The 13,501-nt window shown below is 42.6% G+C and overlaps 1 protein-coding gene across 1 annotated transcript in view; it reads left to right on the top strand.

The window, feature by feature from the left end:
• Positions 1-3,775, top strand: part of tmtops2b (teleost multiple tissue opsin 2b) — a 206,600-nt gene extending 202,825 nt beyond the window's left edge. The window contains exon 5 of the transcript XR_014598112.1: positions 3,765-3,775. The gene's annotated coding sequence lies outside the window, so the exon portion shown is untranslated. The remainder of the gene's footprint in view (positions 1-3,764) is intronic.
• Positions 3,776-13,501: the final 9,726 nt, after the last annotated feature.

Below are 13,501 nucleotides of genomic sequence, written 5' to 3'. Positions count from 1 at the left end.
GATCGCTGTTAGTGTTAATCCCTCGCAGCAAAGTCATACAATTGGCAGGCACCTTGAGCTGTGGAGAACTCAGAGACTCACTCACTCTCTCCCTCACACACACACACACACACACAATAAGACACGTCAAATCAAAAAACGCCCTTGTTCAAGGACTGCTTCACAGGCAGGGTTGGCACAGCACGAGTCACACACGCTGTAGAAAGATGTTGTCGGCTTCACTTTTATTTCCTTTTGATGTGCGTACAAACACATTTCTTTCCTCAGGAGTTTTCCTTTTAATTTCACACAATTGCACTTTCTCTCCTGTGGCCACTTACTAGACGAGCAAGAAAAAACCCAAAATACTCAAGAGGAGTTTTTAAAGTGAAAATATCAAAACGTGGAGCACCAGTAGTGCATCACCTTGGAGACGAAGCATTACGCTAAATCAACGAAAAATGATTTGCTCTCATGGAGATTTTAATTGAAGTAACACATAATAGCAAATACACAATGTACGCCATTACATTACTTACTGTCATGTTGCCATGCTTTGTTTAAATCCAAAGAACGTTTTTTAAAATTCTTGTGAACATCCAAGATTTGTGAGAAATATTTATAAAACAATAGAAAACATTTGCATAAACAAATACATGGCAAATTACTTAAAATAATATTTTTTTTCCAACTTGAAAGCTCCTTAAAGGAAAGTTAAAGGAGGAAACCAGACGTTATGGGGTTAACATCATTTATGACTTGACAGTGTACCTCATGAAAATCCATATCGGCTCCCTACAGGGGACCAGCTCTCTATTGCTACCAGCTCATATCGCCCAACTCTCATCTGAGACATTCAGAGCCCAACTTCAACTGCAACACTCCATCAAAAGGGTAATATATATGTCCAATTTACCACATTACGTCCGTGTGATTGGCGTGATGCGGGCTGTGTGCAGGTAACAGGGGGACGACCAATAGGCTGCTGATAAACAAACAGACACATGGCATTGCCTTGGCCGTACTCGATGGGTGATGGGCTCCTGATAAAACTCTATAAACGCGGGAGTGTCACCTGGAGTGCAGCTCGGCACTCCCCGCCTGTAAAATATTCATGACTTTTTTTTCCCCGTCACTGTCTGCCCTCATCTTTGAAATGGATTTAGAGCACTTTTTCCTTTTTACACACAGAGCGTGACTTTCTCCCCGCAAACTCCAGAAGACACCTTCCAAGTCTGAGCTTGGATAGGGAGGGCTGTGTTTGACAGTATTTCTCTTATTGTTGCTCAAAGCTACTTGGTGATTCACCCTTTGTAAGTGTGCGATGGCAGTATGACTCAGAAGGGTACACCGTGATGTGATTAGTCGGCTTTGTTGCTATGGATTAGTCCGAATGAGATGATGATTCTGTAGTTGAAAGTGTATGAATGACCATGTTGGGACATAACATTTGCAACACCTTTCTGCACGTTTAAAAAAATAATAATTGGACTTTCCATTTCTCACTCAACGATCCTGAATTCAATTAGTTCCCCGGTTACACAATATTTGGAACAAAGCTATCATCTTCTTACTTTTATGCAGTTTTTTATGGATTTGATAGTGGCTATCAGCAGAGTGTGGTTTTTTTGTGCACTGAGGGAAAGTCTGAATCCATCTTAATCACATCAAAGACTCAGGATGTCGGGAATGCCTACCCCTGGCTTTCAACTTGAAAGCTAGTGAAGTTAAATGGCCGCCTTCTGCAGTGTCTGCTTTTCGGTTTACAAAATATTTTCTCCCATAACTTTTGATATTTAGAAACAGGACAAAGAGAACACTTTACTATCATCATTAGGAGTGCGCAGATGTAGCTACTCTGCAAGCACTATTAATTCAATTTTCTCTTATTTGATTCATTTTTCATCAGAGATGAAAATGAGAGGATGGGATTTATTTTGAAACGAGTGCGTCCTAGAGAGGCTGTACTTGTGAAACCCCTTTAGATGCCTCACATTTAATTCGAGCATTGTCCGTAATGAAAAGTGAGTTCTTTTCATCCTCAAGGGCACTGAAATAAAACACAAAGTACCTGTGGAGAGACCATGTCCCCGATTCAAAGGTCAGTACAAAAACACAAAAAACACTTGAGAAATTCATCGAAAGCAGGCCGGCCGAGTGTCCAGTGGGGGCAGGCAATCACTTGAACTCAGAGGACGCACAAATGGCAGTTTTAAATCATGTAAATCCAACCCTCGCGCACGCACGGAAACTCTACTTTCGGGGAATGGAATTACAGAGAAATTGCGGATGTGATATAAAGAGGCTGTAACATCATAAAACTCTATTCCCTCTCAGTCTGCAGCAGTCCAGCGTTGTTAAGTATCACAGTCTACATTCACACGATTGACGTGGTTTCGGTCTTTTGGACAGATGTGGCTCTCATCTGCGAGAGTATTTTGTAATGCTGCCTCTCAAAAATTGCATTGTTCTCCTCTGTTTAATGCTTTCCAAAGGGTTGCCCAGAATAGAGGGACGGAACTAGGCCAGCACTGGACCCAGATTGCTTCTAGCAGATATGACTGAAATAATATAGGGCACAAGCTTTCTAAATCTAAATGCCTGCTGCTGGTCAACCATATAAAACAATGGTTTCAGGGGATTTTTTACATTATGAGATCTTAGTCAGTTTAATAGCCCTGGGTGGGCTTTGTGGATCCATTAACGTGCATGGAGATCTTGAAGGAAATCACTCTTTAACTCGTAATAAGAAAAGCAATAAGAAAAGTTTGAGAAACTTTACAGGCTCTATCGTTATTCAGGGTGTCTCAATGTCAGAATGTGCAACTTTCCATGCAAACAAATGCAACAATTTGTTGGTTCACGGGTGATTAGCATTGTTTCCCTGCATACCTCAATGATCAAGGAGGCTATTGGGCTTTTTTCTTATTTTTCTATGGATGACTTAAGTTGCAGTCCACCCACACCAGCCTGTGAGTTGCGTCTAAATAGAGGACATTACACCTACACCTAACAGTGAGTGTGTGGGTGAAAAAGAAAGGTTGCCCTAACCCTCCTGTCACTAACTCAACATGTTCATGAAGAACTAGGCCTACGTACACGACAAACTACCTGCGTAATACACAGCATATCTGAATATTTCAGCTCAAAACCCACATGAACGTCCACGAACGATAGCGTGCAGCTCAGCCTCATCGAAAACAGACTGCTCCAGAAGGCGAGGCGTTAAATGGTGCACCAGGTGCACAACACCAGCAGCTCAGTGGTAGGAAATAAGACAGAAGAAGAGGAGGAGGAGGGGCTTGATTAAGCAGTGTGTAAGTGGACCTGCTGGCTGGACCAGATGAGGACCAGCAGATGGTTTTTTCCACACCGTGGGGTTGAATCTGCAACGCACCATGGCCCCTCAGAAAAAAAAAACCACCCACCACAACCAGCAGCACAGCATGGCCCCCCTGTCCCGGCCCCATTCTCAGTGCCTCCGCTAACACCATTAGCATGTAAATGACAGCTGAGCCCCTTCGCCTGTGGGTGCTGATAGGCTGCACCAGACCTCCAGCTTCTCGGTGCATTAATATCATTTTCTTCATTGTTGTGGGATTATGTGGGGGTGGAGCGGTCAGGTTGGCTGGATTCTTTGTATGAATATATGGAAGGTTTTTGTGTCGTAGAGATTCACACCACTTCTCGTGGAGAGAGAGGCAGCAGTGAAGGAGGTGTTGTTCCTTCAAGGACAACTGGGCTGCGAAAGGTTTCTGCAACAGAACAGGGGAGAAACTGTGAAGCTCAAGATCAGGAAAATATGAGAATGTCTCTATATATATTTATACATATATATCATAGAGACATTACAGTTTCTATACAGCTTCCTTCTGCTCTATTGTTTTATTTGTTCTCACATATTCAAGGTCATACGGTAGCTTATACAATCAATATAAGTTCATCTGCATCTTTAGAAGGTGGGAAAATACAGGGGGATGGAAAGCATGTGAACTCATCTCTAAACACATTTGATTTTGAACAGGTATATACAGTATACATTCTGTCTAATGAGTGTGCTTTAGGAAAGGTAATGTAAGAATTTTGGGAAAGACACATATTTGCTTTATTGATGAGAATTAGATGGGAAGATTGATACCAGTCTAGGCCAGTGGCCAGTTAGCTTAGCTTAGCATGAAGAGTTAAAGCCAGGGGACAAAGAAAACAAAAATATACTCTCCATCACAGCTCGCTAATTAACATCTTGTTTGTTTCATACCAACATAGACAGAAATGTAAAAATGTATAGAATGTCTTATGAACCGCCAAGTTTATGGCTCTTTGTCGGGCACATAAATCAACATTCACTAGCAAGAGACTTCTTTCACTCAGAGACTTTGAAAATGTTGCTCAAGAGCCAAATATTTAAAGTGAAAGATCGAACTAGAGAACAGGAACTGGTTCATAAACAGAATCAACAAACGTGTACTTCATGACGATAGATTGGGGAAATCTTCCAGCGAAATCCTCCTTGGGACCATGGTGAAGGCCTGAATGGCTGAAACACGTTGCCCTGTTTGTACTGCTACTGTGACTACATAACCATGAGTTGTTAAAGGATCTTTAAAACACTAGTGGGATCACACTGAGGAACACAAGGGAGACACCTTTGTCACACCCAAGCAGGACTACATGGAGACTTATTGACTACATCATCACCATGAAGGTAGGCTACTGTTTATTCCTCCACTATCAATGCGGATACTTTGTCTTTAAATCCTGCTCCATTTTCTGGCTCAGTTTGTCAATGTTGTTGTTTTTTTTAGTACAGCACATTGAGCCTTGTGAGCACAATTACAATAATTTTGATTAATTGCTGACTGTTAAGCTGGTATTCTTAGCCGTAGGCTCGAATGCTCTTTTAACCAAAATAACAGGAATGGGGCTACTGAGGCGTATGCAAATAGGCGTACAGGAGAAAAACTTAATGAGCATCACATCCTGCGTCAACCCAATCCCAAAAAACAAAAAAACAATCACAAACACACAAAGTATTTAGAGATGGAGAGTAAGTTACATTAACTATTAAGCTATTTTTCATTTAAAAGTATATTATCTTTATTCAGCTTCTGCTTTTGATCAATCTATTTATTTGCTGTCTCATTCTGACTGCAGGAGTCTGTGGAAGCACAATGAAACTGCAGGTATTAATACAAAGTTACTTGAGTCATGTGCTGTATCTGACCGTCACTGTGCCTTCATGTATTTTGATGTCTGCAACTTCCTTCAAAGCAGTTTCTTGAGCACACAAACACACACACGCACAGAAGGTCAGTGGGTGTCAATAGCTGGTAGATAAAGTACCATAAGTTTTGCTCAGTGAATGCCTCCGTCCTTCACTGCTCGGAGCTTTCTGTGGCTGCGCTGAATTATTTAAGCGACAGCAGCCATCTCCGAGGAAACCCAACAGACTCTCCCCTGCGTCCAATGAGCCAGAGAAGAGGCAGACAAGTAGCTGGGGCACAGATGCCGGAAATAATATGGCAGAGAATTTTTTGGCTGTAGTGGCTTCAGCACACGGCTGCTATCTGCTTCGGAGACTGGAGTAGAGTCAAGGTTTTCGAGCAGATGTGCTGATGCCAGGCAGGAACAAAAGCCTATTCTCTCGGATGGTGCCGGATCACAGTGGAGAGGATGGTTGTGTGTCTAAAGAGCATTTCGGTGTGGTGAGCGCAGCCAGGTCCAAACAAAAGAGGCTCAGTCCTTAACTCAACCTCTGCTGCCTTTTGGCGTGGTGCCAGCACCCACACTTCCCCACGCCGAGACGCCATTTTTCTGCATGAAAGTGACAGTCCATCATTCCTCATCCTCAGGCATGACTAATCAACCCTGAGAAGAGTGAGGATCACTGAGTCCTCTCACTCCTGCTCCCAGCCCCTCGCCACTTCAATCTATTGTTCCACATATCACCCTGCAAATGTGTGCAGAACCAGTCTCCCCCCTTGCAAGTACCTGGGGGAACTTCATATAGTTGCACATTAAAGCGATGAAACTTTCGCCCCACACACAAACAGCTATGGCAAAGTCGACTCAGAGAAATTCTGCACTATACAAATAATATTTCATCCGTGGTTTCCATTCATGCTGCAACTAGCAAGTGTAGCTTGTGGTTTCGGTGTCAAAAATGTTGTGACAGGATGCGTTTGATTCTTCTTTCTTGAATCCCTCAGCCGAAAAAACCCTCCGAAGTAAAAAAACCTGCATGCTGCTCTGTATTTATCAGCACGCCTGACTCTGTTTCACGGTTTGTCAGCGTTGTCTGCGGTTGCACGCTCAGCTGTGTCTGTGGCAAAGGCAGACAAGCACGCAAACCGTTTGAATTAATATGGTATAAGTCGATTTAAATTCAAGATGACGGGACGTAAGGTTTTTACTCACCGGCACACCTTAAACACACACACAAAATGTTGGAATGTGTGTCCTTTAAAACTGACAAAACGCCAAGTCAGGGTACGTCTGGTGACCGTTTGGGGCCCGCTGTCATCCTTCTCACTCCAAATAATCATCACCGATCATCTCGCTCATGGTTTGGGATCCGTCCTGTCACCGCCTCACGCTGCATGAATGCTTGTTGCAAAGGTCACTGTGGAGTAATAATGTTAAGCAGCAGATATTGACTCAGAAATGCCTCTGGCTGAAAAAGCACACATGGAAATTAAGACTAAACTGTTTCAGTTGGTGTCTCTCGAGTGTCTCAAGAGTGTTTTCTCCTCACATGGCCCAACACAGTCACACTGGGAAGGAAACCTGTTAGGAAAAAACCTTCCTCTTGTTTGTAATCTTCTTTGATTTACCGCCTTTAATTAAAGCCACGGTAAGTTATTCTCTACATTTGTGGTGTGTTATGTAATTTCTTGAATAAGATCTAGAGATTTGCTGCTAGAGAGAGATGTTTTTACACATCCTTTCCAATTTCCCAGAGATGGGCGTGAGGCTATTTCTGTTAGACGTCAGGCTCATTTTGCTTCATGGATGACATCATGCACTGCCTTCGCTCATTGTGGAGAACACGCACGATGCACGTGGGGACCATTGTTAGCGGCTGTCTCATTTTGTCTCTGAAATCATTGAAGGATGGCTGGAGCTGCAGATATGAAAGTAAATAAAAACAAACATGACTGGGAAGCCGAACAGAAGTATTACATTCGTAAAGACATGAACTCTTCACACTTAGGAGAAACAAGACTGATTACAATGAATTTCTAGTCTGGATGTAAAAAGCAACTTTATCTTAAGTGAGGCATCCATTAAAGAGGCTGTTAAAGAAGCAATAAAAGAGATTCAGAGGTTTAACATAGCAACAAACAACGATATAGTGGAGTAATGCACTGCTCTCATATGGCAGTATAGATACAGCATAGGGTATCACCCACCTTAGCTCTTCCAGCAACTTTGCCCGTAGTTTGGACTGTTAGCACTGTTAGCTGCAAGCCACTGGCTCAGGCGTCACCATGTTGAGAGCCGTTGAGAGGGGACGGAATGCTGATGTAATGATGTAATGTAAAGATAGATAATGCGCCACAAGTGTCGTAGTAGTTCATATCCTGTAACACGATGACCTTCCTTTTTATTCAAAAGACAAGGCACAGCAGGACTTAAGTTGTTGTTGCTGTTAATAGTTCTGCCTACATGGCGTAATTTGATGCAAGCTTTTCCCAAGTTTATTCCCACACTCCATTGCCCAATTTAATTTCCCATTGTCTTTAGCTGGATGTCTCTTTGATTTATGCTCCATTCTTCTCCATCATGGATCATTAAAGTTGTTGTAATAAACATCCCAGCGTCTCTCTGCCTTGCATTTACTTCCTGCATTGTAGAAATAGATACTTTTTTTTTTATGTTGTGCTGTGGACAATTTTGGACAATGCCAGCTCATCCACAACATCCAGGCCCACTAATGAGACTCAGTCAGTAAATGAGACTCTCAAAGGGTCTGGGCTTCTCTACCTTCAGCCTCTGTATTCCTCACATCTGTATATCTGTGCATGTGTCCTCATACACCCTACATGTAATAATATACGTTAAAGCTCTATGGAATTCAGAGAAAAATGATGATTGAAGGATTGCCTCCACACCTCCCTCATCATGGTGATCCACCAAGTTAATTGCTGAGATTTGAGGTTTGATGTGCAATAATAATCACAATCAGATGATCAGCTTGTAAACAAGCCAACTCTACAGCCGGATTATCAGATTATAAACCGCTGTATTTGGAAGTAAAAGCTGTATTTGAAAGTGGACAGACCCATAATGTCAGTAATAATCCATAATTTCACTATGCCGGTGCACTGTATGTACAGTATGTTAAGGTTGAACCAGGTCAGAGCGTAAGCAGTGATGGATGTTTACATCCATGCATTTCCTGTTCGCTTTAGTTTCTTCTTAACAACCCTGTCTCCTAAATCACATCGTATTAATTTGCAGCTGCAAATATGTTTTCCATGAAACCTTCTTGCCTCCCACATTAAATGACAAAATATTGATATTAATCATATCTGATAAATGTTATAATATAGATATTCTGATATAAGTGTTTTCATTTTGTTTTCCCACATCCATCTGTAGCAACTAAATCATGTTTACCCTTCCGTGGTTATGTTGAGGCACTGAAGGCTGGTTGATGTTAGGGGGAGATTGCTCTTTTTAAATATTTAAAAAGTCAGCTTAATTAATGTTTACTGACACTACAATATATTTTCCTGTCTACACCCATTTAGTGGATGTCCGCTGTCGAGGATTTGCTCACACTCTTTAAACATGTTATTCCAAATCCTGTCACCATTCATTCCATATTTGATATCTGAAATCTGTTGTTGTTTTTTTTAAAGTAATACTACAAACAGTTTGATGTACCCATATTCTTGATGTAAAGATGCTGAGAATTATCATTATCTACATTTCACATTCTTACATTGTCATTATAGCCTACTTACTCATGTCCTGACACCTAGGGGGTCTAATGATCACCTCACCATTGGTCTATGGTATGCAGACGACAAGCTCATCATTAGCCCCACCGCGGTTTGCATATCAGCCACATGGGTGTGGATGATGCAATAATATACCTGCTGCAGAGGGCCTATGTACCGAGCTACACTGGAGGAGGTTGATGGAGGGGAGAACTGCTGCTAATCATGGATAACACTGAAGACACAGCATGACAGCTGAGCTAAAGGGAACCTTTAGCAACAGACTTATTGAGCAACCGTGTGCAATAGAGCAGGAACAGGAAAGAAGTAGTGCTCTGTAATATCTATCTATCTATCTATCTATCTATCTATCTATCTATCTATCTATCTATCTATCTATCTATCTATCTATCTATCTATCTATCTATCAATCATCCATCCATCCATCCATCCTGCTTTACAACCAGGTGTACAAACAAAGACAAACTAAGCTGTCCTTGAGCAAAGGAATGACACATTTCGAATGCTGAAGCTCTGCACTCTTTGGAAGTTGCAGGTGACTAATCTTTACACTTCAAACAGACAGGTTGACAGTTTGAAACTCATTCCGTTGCCTTTTTTCCTGCAGAGTTTGGTTGTTACTGATTTATCCCACCCCCTGTAGAGACAGTATGATACTTGTACTTTTAAAAGCAGGACTCTGCCTTAAGGAACAGAGTCTCTGAGTCACAGCATTAGCTGCAGCACAGATGAGAAAAGACAGGGCAAGCAGTGGCACCAGCGTTATACTGCAGTGAAGCTGTGTAAACACTTAGATATATGACAGAGATCTTTAACAGGGGGTCCGGGACACCTAGGGGGTCTGCACAGTTACTGGAGGGGGTCCCCAAAATGATTTGATCCCAAACTTTTTTCTTACAAAAATGTAAATATGTTCAAAAATACACCTTAACATGAATACAATAAATATAAATCTTCCTGTTCGTTTAATATTATGTTGAGAAATTATGATGTAGAAATGCTAAAATAGAATTAAAATATGAATCTGTCAACAATCATTATTTTAATGGCTTAGCATTGTATGCATACATCATTACAAAGTACTGTTAAACATGACACTATAGGCTGCATCATACATTATTATGAGCCCGGTTTAATAAGGAACACAATTTTATGCCTTGGGGGTCCTTGACCTGGAAACGTTGAAGACCTCTTCTATATGGTACTGTATATTACTGCAAAATAAGCACATATTTATGAGTGACATTTTTTCATGCACTCAGGTTGACCCGTAGTAAAAACACCAGGCTGACGCTTTGGGGGTGAAAGAGGAAGGAGTGCAGAGAGGGAACAGAAGAACAGATGAACTGAAGGCACAGAGGAACAGCAGGTCCCGCTCACCCCAGCCCCCTCAACTGGCTTTGTTCCTGCATCTTCTTTGCAACAATTCAAAAGCAGCTTGCACAAATTAGACCCAGGGGAAGGGGAGAACAGACCGACGTGCAACAAACTACTGTCACTCAGACAGACTTCTGCGGAGGAGAGCGGGGAAAGGGGGACACTGGAAACGCAACATTCTCAAGCGGAGGAATTGGCCATGAGGGACCAGATGTTCCCCTACAGTGTCGCCTCCTCTAACTAATATTATGCTCCTGGCATTGCACAGCAGCATAAACATCCCTTTGTCTGTGCCCACAACTTAACTCATTTCAAGGCGTCGTGGTCTTATCTAATGTGGAGCACAGAAAGCATTTATAGGAGAATAAATGTATAGTCTTCCCCCCTTAAGACAAACGATACAGCCGCTCTCTTTGTGTCACATTTTGCAAAACACACCTGGCAAAGACGGCGAGGGACGGCGACAAATATGAGACGGAAAGAAGGAGAGAAAGACATGCAGAGAGAAGGAAATGTCTCACCACGGGGGGGGGAACTTGGCATCTTCCTCAACTTTGCAGAGCACAGGTGTTGTGTTCACGATTGTGATCGAGTTAGGAATGCCACACATCAGTGCAGGCTGGCAGGAATAGCTGGCAGGTGTTGTCTATGGAGAGACGCGCTGGCAAGCCGGAGATGTCATGTGTGGAGGGGACTGGAGGAACAGAACAAACACGTATTCTGTCAAAGCCAGCCTTGTGACATTCAACCTGGTTAGATCTATTTAACTCCTGCACCCAACATCTACAGAAGGAAGCTGCACAGTGTGCCGGAGGACTGTGTGTGTGTGTGTGTGTGTGTGTGTGTGTGTGTGTGTGTGTGTGTGTGTGTGTGTGTGCGCATTACTTGTGCATGTAGATGTGTGATGTAGTGCTTCTGTATGTTACTGCTTTAATTGGATTCTCCACACATATTAGTTACAGAATTAATACTTAAGCAATGATGCCCAACATTATGGACCTAAAATGTACATGAATAAGTAAAAAACAAAACAAAAAAGAGACATAGGTTGTTTTTTAACAATTCAGTTTATGCATTTTTTATTGAACAAATGAATAGCGTTTAACAGCACACCAGGTCTTGATAAAAGTACATACCAGTAGACACTAGAAGTATTTGAACAATGTTGAAGACAAATTGAACACCACATCAGAGACACAGATAGTTTCCATTTAAAGTTTGAAACAGTATTTCCGCAGAGGGAACATCCTTATTTTCTTTCTTTTTACTGACATTGTCAAGGATGGCGTGCAGTTTGTAATGGCAGCCAATTATAGAGGCTTTTCATCCAGGAGGCAGCATCAAACGGTTCGACTGTCAGCTTTTGTTGCTGGAGGCAGACAGGCAGACCAGCCTGGGGAGAGACTGATGCACACAGCGGCACTTTCTCTTAACGCCCATCTCAACGTGATAAACGGCCGTCAGAGAGATCGGTCAAAGCTCCGCAGCAATTACGACCTCTTACAGGTGAAAGTGGTGAAAGCTCTAAGTAAGGCACAGAAACTCCTTTTCAATGGCGAACTAGTTCCATCATCACGAAAAAGTAACGCATGTCGCTTTGCAAGGAAACAGGCGGGAGCGTTTGGTGATTTGAGAGGCCCTTACTTAACCCTTCCCGTTTGTCTGTCTCCTGTATCTCCCTGGAGCCACCTTTCCAGAGCACTGTAGCTGGCCTCCACCTGGGACCCGATAGATACAACAGAAGCAGCACCGGAGCAATGAAACACACACACACACACACACACACACACACACACACACACTCAATGTATGCATACACAGAGGCAGACGTAAAGGCAGCAAGGGACAAACGGTTCCTTCCTGGGAGGGGGTATATTTAGATTCTTGCGTAATGTGCTTTTAACACAACACAGAGTGGATGAATTTTTAATACCAGGAGAGAGAGAGAGCGAGAGCGAGAGAGAGAGAGAGAGAGAGAGAGAGAGAGAGAGAGAGAGAGAGAGAGAGAGAGAGAGAGAGAGAGAGAGGGAGAATGAATAAAGTTAAGTATTTAATCTGTGCTGTTGCTTTAGGGGTGAGACGGATCTGAGAGCAGCCTGTAAGCATCGGGCAGGATAGCCACCGATGTAGCAGCTACGGATGAATGGGTCTGTAAGAGATGGCATGGAAAGCAGGGGAGATAGCAAAGTGAGGGAGACAGATAGAGAGGAATACTGGGAGATATGTAAGGCTAGAGGACAGAGAGAGAGAGAGAGCTTGCATGAATGAGCGAGCAGGAATAACTACGAGGCATGTCAACGCTGTGCTGGGTAACCCAGGGGAAACAAAGAAGTACACAGCACCATCTCTGCAAAGCCCTTACCCTGGGATGTGAATGTTTACGATACAAAGACGTGTGCAGACATGTCTGCCGCGCTGTTTAGGAATACCCATCAGCATGATTAAATGATTGGCTCATAAAACTGCATTTCCTCAGCTGTTTCCCTCCTTTCTATCATATTCATAATGCAGTTTCACATTGTAAGAAAAGCTGAAAATAAACCGACATTAATCAGATAGCGTTGCTGGGTCACCTTTTCAAATTGTACAAAAAGGCAGCAGAATGAGATACCAGAGGTGACATTTTCGTGACTATTAGACAAACGCTAAAGGGCAGTGATAAGGTGTTGTGCAGTGCAGATCACTCCCCGGATGGGGGGTTTCACATGCAATTTGCAGAACGATTCGAATCGGATTCATTGCTTTGTGGATTTCATGTTCATACTTAGTTGTTTTCACTCTCAAGGGAGATTCTGAACCACAGTTTCTTTCCACAACCAGTATTCATCGAATTGTTTGTTATCCACGTGGTAACAACAACCAAGGGCGTTTTCACACTTGAATGTTTTTTAATTGTGTTTTTATGATTTCGTCGGACCAAATTATTAGATATTTCCTCCCCACCTCATGTGCGACCCAAACTTTTTTGTGGGACCACATTTTGGTGGTTTGGTGTGGACCGTGATCTGTGGCACCTTTCACACCTGCAGTTTTGATTTGGACCAAACTGAAAAGTCCGAAGGTCAAGACCATACAAGATAGGTGTGAAAGCACCCTGAGACTCCTATAACTGCTTTTTTGAAGATTTTGCCTGTGATTTTTATCTGCTTACCTGAAAGCCTGACTTCTGCTGTGTT

The sequence above is a fragment of the Eutrigla gurnardus genome (genome assembly GCF_963514095.1).
Source record: "Eutrigla gurnardus genome assembly, chromosome: 12".
Taxonomy (NCBI): domain Eukaryota; kingdom Metazoa; phylum Chordata; class Actinopteri; order Perciformes; family Triglidae; genus Eutrigla; species Eutrigla gurnardus.
This window is presented reverse-complemented; position numbering and strand designations above follow the sequence as displayed.